General features: G+C 37.6%; 1 non-coding gene across 1 annotated transcript; it reads right to left on the minus strand.

Annotated features, from left to right (window-relative positions):
* Window positions 1-2,579: 2,579 nt before the first annotated feature.
* Window positions 2,580-2,651, minus strand: TRNAE-UUC (transfer RNA glutamic acid (anticodon UUC)). Its single transcript has one exon. It is a non-coding gene; the product is annotated as a tRNA-Glu (tRNA).
* Window positions 2,652-8,861: the final 6,210 nt, after the last annotated feature.

Genomic DNA, 8,861 nt, shown 5'->3' on the forward strand with positions numbered 1-8,861 from the left:
TCTATATATTCCTTCCATCTATCTTGGATCTTTTCTGTTTCAGCTATTCTACCCGACTTATCTCTAACTGTAAGCACAGATCTTCCCTTCTTACTTCCCGATAGTGATTTAATCTTGCTCTATAGCGCAGCGATTTCACCCTTCCTCTGTCGACTTTCCATATCCTCGCACTGCGTCTTCTACCATGCTTCTCTTTTACTTTATTTGTTGCCCGTCTCAATTTAATATTTAACTCTTTGAATTTCCTTCTACCAAACTCTGTGTTTACATTCTTCCATTTTCTTCTCTCATCTATCTTTTTAATCATGTCATCCGTGATCCATGATTTCCTAGTCCTTTTCGCGTTAACGTTTCCTATAGTTTCTTTTGCGGCTTTCGATATCCCTTTTTTGGTGTATTCCCATTTTTCCTCGATAGCACTCAGCTTTTACCCTCATGATTTTCTCTATAGTCTTCTGATACTCCTTCCTTGTCAATCCTTTTCATGCTTCTACATTCTATTTTCTAACCCGCCGCCCCTACCTTATCGTTTTGAATCGGACGTTACGCGTTATGATTACTGAGTTGTGATCGGAGTTCTCATCCGATCCGGGGAAACTGCGAATTGATCACACTGTTACTAAACCTGTGCCTAGCCAGAATATGAACTAACCTTTCTTAGTCATCTGGCGTTTGCCATGTATACCTACGCATTTTGTGGAGTCTAAACCAAGGGTTGGTGATAACTAACCCCGTCTCCTATAGAATTCAATTTCTTTCTTCCCACGATTATTCCTCGTTCCGAAACCGTAGTCCCCCACCTCATAACCATCTCTTCCTTCGCCTACCGTCGTATTCCAATCCCCCATCACTATCAAATGTTTCCCTGCAGGAACACATGCGATTATGTCCTCCAACTGATCTTATTTCGTATGGACTTCTTCCTCCTACTTGGTGGCATGTATACCTATGGTATTGAAAAGTATTTGCATTCTGAGTTGTTAACTTAGGGCTTGATGAGCCTAAAAAATAATGAGTCTCTTCATTCGCGATGGAAAAGCTAGATTTTCTTCTCGACGGTGAGAAGTTATACTAACTGATTTTCATTATGACATATTATTAAGTAGGTGCGATATAATGATCTGCCATTATGTCACTATGAGTGGGGCGTGGTAGCCTAGTATTATAGAGCGTTTGGCTACTGATCCGATGGCCCGGGTTCAAATGTGTATAGATCCGGACAGTCTCAGCATGTTGATGTGGCTTCGGGTTCATAAACTCTTGCCTGGATACTGAGGACAAAGGGTAGCCTTGAGCTCATAATCAACTTCTGAAGGGCATGTCTCGTCGTTGCAACCATTAATCACTCCTCTCTGCCAGAACTTTCATTTCTTCACATGAGCTGCAGTCCATTTTGTTTATCAGGTATTTTATGAACGTAAGCCTCCGTCGATATGTTTTCCTTTTCCAAAAACCTTTCCATTGCAATATATTAGCGATGAAATTAGTGTCTTGTGCACATTAAACTTTTCCAGTCAATTTTATTTCTATCATGCATCCCTCATGTTAGGCGAAATAACTGAGAATCATAGTTTTAAAATTTCAAGCAATTCTGATCGGCAAAATTACAGTTAGCAACATTTACTGTACATTCCCAAGAAATATAGAAGTGTAAAACTATAACGGGATAGAAAATGTCTAGTGAAATGCAATATTACTTCCAACGTTACCGCAACGACCCATAATAAAAATACACCCCTCTCACCATTCATGTGATAATCACTCTTTACGCTTTTCGTCATTCATTTAATTTACTTTCTCTATTTAAAATGTAGATTAAACAAGAACGCCCCTGAGTTATTCATTGAATGAACGTTTGGCGTCAGAATCAGTCGCTACAAGCAAATAATGGATGAGAGAAGAGAATCTGAGGCAAAAATGGAAATGCTTGTTTTAACTTCTTCAGTGTCACATGCGGAAGGAAAAATATATATTTTAATTTCATTTGATAGTCGAGAGATTTATTATAGTTTACTTTGTTTTATTTCCTTGTTGTTTAAAAAGTTCAAATATATTTGTCGAAGAATCACTAAAATTTTTATATGGAACGTGTTCTGAACGACACCGAAACTTTGTCTCTGAAGCACAATGATTGGCGTACACTTTTCGTTTGTTGAAGGCTATAATTGAAGCAAGAGCATTAGGCATGAGAGAAAGGTAGGAAAAGGATAGACCTGTTGGACGGAACGAAGGGAGTAAGGAAGGATGTGGAATTAAAGAGGGGTTTCTTCAGGTTGAATTTCGCATTGAACGTCCTTATTGGGAAGAGAGAGAGAGACTTCGCGTTTAAAGTACTTTCTTCCCCTGAACCCCTAATCTTAAAATTGTCCGATGTTTAGTACCCTGAATGCAACCGGTAGGGGGCATGGCAGGGCAAACAACAACAAATTATTTATTATTAAAACCAAGTCACAATTACTGGGGATGGCCATTAAAAACAATCATTGGAGGAAAACCTACCAAAGGGAACCCCTACTCGAACCAGCCATCTACGGGTATGCAAATGAGAAAATTATCACATCCCGGGGCAGACAAAAAAGTTCCCATGCCGGGAATCGAACCCGGGCCTTCTGGGTGAAAGCCAGATATCCTAGCCACTAGACCACATGGGACTGGTAAATCATAATTATATACATATTATTTTTAAAACAACTAATATGCGCGATGTGTTATAATAGATGCATTAGTGTAAACATAATAGCACATACCCGTCTCTTTTTAATTGACATCATTACATTACATTCATACAAAGAGCCGAAATCGAAAAACTGGCTCCTTAGAACAAGGCCATAATAGATTTTAGGACATGTTTATATGTTAATAAGAACATGAGAATGTTTCAAAACTATTTATTCAGATCTTATATTTAAGAAATACGCATGAGTGAGCGATATATCAATTTCATCACCCACCATTCACACACAGATTATATGTTGACTCGTGCAGTGGCTATAGAAACTCCTTGATCGGAGAGACTCCTTTTCCCAACTTCCATTAATCGGCTTCTTTCAAACTAAAATCTACGTGAACTATAGCACCACTTTTGAGGCAAGGCGAGATGACCTTAGTCTTCCTCTGCTCGCGCTCTACTATCAGAGTGTTTATTGCTGTTGAAATTAAAACATCACCTAAAAATATCAGACGAGAAACCACCCATTCCGTTGGAGTCTTTGTAGAATTGAAAAGGACTGAAATTAAACTAGTTAGAACACATGGATGGCTTCTTTGATACGTAAGTTCAAACACGTTGCCCGCAAGGATCAATCTTTGAGTGATTGGAGGCTTGATAGTCTATGATAGGGTCAATTACACTACGGGATTAGCGGTGACAAGTCAGAATCATTTTTCATCTCCCGACACCACAGCTGTTTAATGCATTCTCGCCGATAGAGGCTCGTACAGCTGACTGATTCTAACGGGAGCCGAGTTCTGATAGAACACTTGGAGCGATGAATACCTAACTGTCAAAGGTGACCGACAAAGTTTTGTCTGAGCTCATTCGCAAGAGCACTCTGGGAAATGGGTAGCGAGCATAGCCATGTGGAATATTTTGCAGTGCGTCAAACTAACGATGTGAAACTTCTGACTCACATTCTGTTCCTCTGGGTCGCGGAAGAAATTGACGCCGGTTCATGATCAATTAAATGGGCAATTTTTTTCAGTTTAAAAACAAAGTTTGACTCGAATATTTGTACTGATCGGAAATTATGGAAACAATTTCAATGGGTAGAGTAGTGGGTGGTAATGACTTCAGAACACTTACGCTAAAAATAAGATCGTTTCATTAATCAATCCGGTTAAAAAAAACGTTCCATCGTCAGGTGTCGGGTGGAAATTTTGTACGGAAGTATTTAACAGGGTTTTGTAATAAAAAGATCTTTGAGAAAATGGTTTCAGAGTCATTTTATCCCAATATTAGTGATTTCGTCAAGATGACTGCTAAATCTGTAGATATCAAGAAGTATTTAACATTTTTAAACAAAATTGATTTTGAAAATATATTCTGAACTACTTTATTTCTTCTTTGAAAAAGTTCTTATTTGGGAAAAACTGTTCGCAAGATTCTAGCGATATTGATAGACAAGGTAAGCGAAGATCTCCCTGATGTTTCAATGATAACACATTATTATAAAGTGAACAGTTTCAGGCTTAACTTTGTGGAATTCCTTCATGATAAGGGTAAAAACTAAGAGAAACAAGGCAATTATTTTTATTGTTGATGTGTATTTAATTTGACGTGCATTATATAGATAAATAGTCTTTATTTGGGGCGAAATTGAGACTATGGAGTTTCTTCAACCACCTAACCCCTATAAGGGGTTAGGTGGTTGAAGAAACTACTCAATCGTTGGACTAATTAAATTTATTGTAAATTATAGTTTCGAGGAGACAATAGGAACTGATGCACTAACATTTTAATTGGCTGGTGTTGTCAAAACCTGTTACGAATTCATTTGAATGGAGTATGAAGATTCAGTATGAAAAATAGTTTGCACTGGCAAACTATGACGGAATTTGAATTTTCCAGATGCCGTGTATCGCATCAACTGCACCAAACTAGCTGGAATACTTGATCGGTTTTTGAGGTAATCGGATTCCCATCTGTGTCAAGCAAAAAATATTTTATCTTTTTGAATCTGCGCTCGACTTTGACCGTGGATTTGCAACGCATTCAGCCCATCGGGAGCCTATTGTAAATATTATCCTAAGTTCTGTGCGGATCAATGTTTTTTCTCTCGCAAAATCTACAACGAATGGAAAAAAATAGAAAAATCACGTGCAAAACGTAAGATTTATCAATCCTTTCCCTTAAAAAACGAGTCACCTGCATATTTTTCTGGTGCATCGGAACAGGCGGAAATATCTCCCTACCAATGAACTTAACTGCTCCAGACTTTACTTCGTTGAAGTTTTGATAATCATATGAACAAACAGATGCAACATTACTTTTCAGCGGTTTTTTATTGGCATGGCACGTATCATCGTGTCATGGCGCCATAAGTTACAAGGATTGAACATGGATTCTGGGTATCTGTACGAAAATTGGGGGGGAAAATTTAGCCATAAATGTCCAAATTCCCGAAATCAAAAGTAAGATTATGAGATGTTTCAGAGAGATAAAGACTAACTCAAATATTGAAATAGGTGCTCATAAACTTGAGCGGACGGAAGTTTAATTCTTCCGAAAGTATTCTGGACCAAGACGGTCAAAGAAATAGGAACGTAAGAAGAAGATTTGCGTTAGGCAAAGAAGCTATCACAAGGAGGAGTATTTACCACAATTGGATTGGAATTTGGAATTGATAACAAGAACGTTGGGTAAGGATCTCGAGAAAAGGCTCGTCAAAACGTTCATATGGAGCGAGGTTATCTACGGCGCGGAAATAAAATATTTGAAGTAAGATGGTAGGAGTATGATAGAATAGAGACTTATGAAATGTGGGCTTGGAGAAATATTGAAAAGGTGGAGTAGACAGAAAAGAAAAAAAAACAAGGAAGTGCTAGGCACAGTTGGGGCAGAAGGAGGGTTGTTGGGGTAGAGGGAGGGTTGTTGGGGGAATTCCAGTGGAGTCAGAGCGTTTTAATTGGTGATGGGATGTTGAGGACTGTGATAAAGGGGAGAATAAAGAACGAGCAAGTATGAGGAAGAGGATCGGCGCGGGCGAGGGCGAGGTTGGGCGGAACGAAAGGAGGAAGGAAATATTCGGAATCGAAGAAGGGCTTACTGTAGTGTCGGACGTCAGGCTGTTTTTTGTTAACAGGTAAATGTATTGTATTGGCTGTGCCAATTCAAAATCTACCTTAAACAGTACAATACCAATAGTATTAATCCAAACTCTATTCTCAGTCTTTGTAGCTAAAGATGCTGCGACATGGTGAAACGTGTCGTCCCAATCTGTGGAAAAGCATTTTTGTAAACGTGTTTTATATATAAATCTATTCGCCTAATTGAATATTTCTTCACATTTTGACCATTAATAAATGTTAATTCATCTGAAATAAAACAATCTTGACATAAGTTCCAATTTTCCCAGCATAGAGGTCAAAGTTAACGTTTAACTGTTTTTTCAATACTTTTTCGTAGAATTTCCTTTCAGTCATTAATTGTAATGAGTAGTTAAGCGAGAAACTAAAGCATTTACCGATTGATTGACAATTCCGAATAGAAACCAGTTTTTCACTCACAAATAGTACGGACGTGTCTAGATTTTCTAATATTTAAAATAGTATTAAAACATTTTAAGGAAGGAGTTACGATAAAAACCTCCATAGTATTTTGCTGCAGTTTCTGTACCGTTATGATTTGAATACAAAAGACACTTGCTGATGTTAACACGTTTCCTTCCTACTTTCTTTCATTTTGGCTAAATAATTCACTACGGTATCATTTATCCGCACTTGCAATTCATGGGAAGACATCATTTATAAAACTTAAATGTGGCTGTAATTGCAGCTCGACTTGAATCAAATTTTTTTATCCTACACATTTCACAAATAATAATGTGTTCATATTATTTTTTATCCTTATGTCCGATTGAGTTTTATAGCATTTTTCCTTTCCACCCTTGCGGTAAATAGACTTGAATTTTGCACGGTGATGTAAACCAAAATTTAACACTTCCATACACTTTTACTATATCATTTAATAATGTATCGCTTCTTTTAGTTCTGTTACGTAATTTTGAAAAAATAATGTTCCTTGGTAGTCATAAAAAACAGAATTACCCCTAAAAAAACTATCCGTCGAACACACTCGCATGGACTTCAAGTTGGATATATGAGTCCAATATCGGTTAAGTGCGTCCGTTGCAATTGCTACGTATATCTGTCGGAATACCAACCTTTTTCCGAGGAAATGGATACACAATAAGCTTGAAAAGCCTTCACTTTAAAGAATAATATCAATTTTTGGCCTTTTTGATTCACCAATCAATTCGACATTAACATCGCTTCTTCAAGGGCAACGAATGAACAGTTCGTTAGATTGGGTGGGAAAATCCGACAAAAAATTACGTGCTGAAAATTTATAAAAAATTATGTTCAGAGATACAAACCTAAGTCACCTGATACCCTACGATGACAATGTCTTGTTGAAGTCGGGCTCCTAGGTAATGTAAGATCTTAGAGAAACTATCACTCGAAGTAAATTTTTGTGGCAAATTTAGACAGCAACAGAGGCTACCTAAATCATTTACATTTAACCTGAAAGACGCCACGATATGCAGGACATAATCCACAAGGGCAACTAGTGATTATAAGCATTCCGCATTATTTTTCATAAAATTAATTACCATGCGCGATGTTTCTCACGGTTGTGTTACGGTCTTATGCGGGGTAAGTAGATTCCGTCATGCGTATCCACCTGTTCGTTAATCAGTTTCCTCTGACTTTTGTTGTTATAGTTTTTCTCCTACAAATACAATTTAGATCTGGAATAGTCTTCCTTGTGTCAAGATTGAGATATTGAGACACGCATTTATCTATCATTTAGGTTCGTTGTAGTCGAGTATGTAGACAATACTCATTCTTTTCCATTGACCTCTTAACCAGGATTACTAGTAATAAATGACTTTCTCTTCATTCAAGAAGAAATTTCGCGAAACGGTTAGTATTTCTATGCGCAGTCTTTTTTTTCAAAAATAGGATTATGCCATCCTACCGATGGTCACGTATTCTCGACGCGTATTCGAGGTAGGGCCTAACCAACGTGCAATAATATCTCTACTTAAGTTAGTCCTTATACGAAATGCTTTTAAGTTCTTAAGACCTTCCCAAAGTGATCTGAAGATATAATATTTTTTTCTTAAAAACCACTTACAACCGAAGCAACCTTGAATTTTAACTTGTCTTGACCTTTAACTTAACATCCCTAACTGTTGTTACTTCTCAACATCGTCTCATGCATATATGTATGTATGTGTGTGTGTGTGTGAGTGTGTGTGTGTGTGTGTGTGTGTGTATATATATATATATATATATATATATATATATATATATATATATATATATATATATACTTTTTCTTTTCGATGTGCAAATCTGTGCTAAATGAATTTATGTCTGTCTATATGTATTTATATGTACATATTAATATAATTTATGTTAAATGCCTAATATAATATGTATACGACGATGGGCTAAATGGAAGAAGGGACCATTTGGTCTCAATTTCGCCCAAATAAAGACCTCTATCTATCTATCTATCTCCTTGTAGGCGTACACTTTTTAACAATCTCGACGCCATAATTCCCTGACTACCGAGAACAGTTCTTTAGGGGTTCCTTTTGCCCAATTGGCGATTAATTCCTGATGGTCCGTGCCTCCTTGGGTACGTATTCGCACGAAGTTCTAGTATCTTTAAACCGTCGCACCCACGGACTCACCTTTTTCACATCCATAACATTATCACCGATGGTCTCACTCTAGTGTGAGGATGAACTTCGATGGTGATAGGTCACGCGAGTGGTGAAATCGGATGATTATGCACTATTATTGTGCACTTGACAACGCCTTTTTTAATAATTCATCGCCACATATGTGAAATAAATTCCCCGGAACTTTTTATATATGTGTACAAGGTTTGTATAAAAAGTATTGGGAAAGGTTTCGGAAAAATACATTTCTTTCAGATATTGCTACAATTCCTCTAAATTCTTCCAAGGGCATCCCTTGAGCGCCAACACCCTTATGTCTGCGGCTTTTTCACGACTCGAAGGCTCTCTGGTAGGCAGATTCCCGAAGTAACTTAAGGGTACGCGTGCAAGCTCCTTTGATGGCACTTTGGATGCCATGGTGGGGCCCTTTGTGGGAGGATTTTACTT

Source organism: Hetaerina americana, unplaced genomic scaffold (genome assembly GCF_022747635.1).
Source record: "Hetaerina americana unplaced genomic scaffold, ioHetAmer1.1.p SCAF_6, whole genome shotgun sequence".
NCBI classification, from domain to species: Eukaryota; Metazoa; Arthropoda; class Insecta; order Odonata; family Calopterygidae; genus Hetaerina; species Hetaerina americana.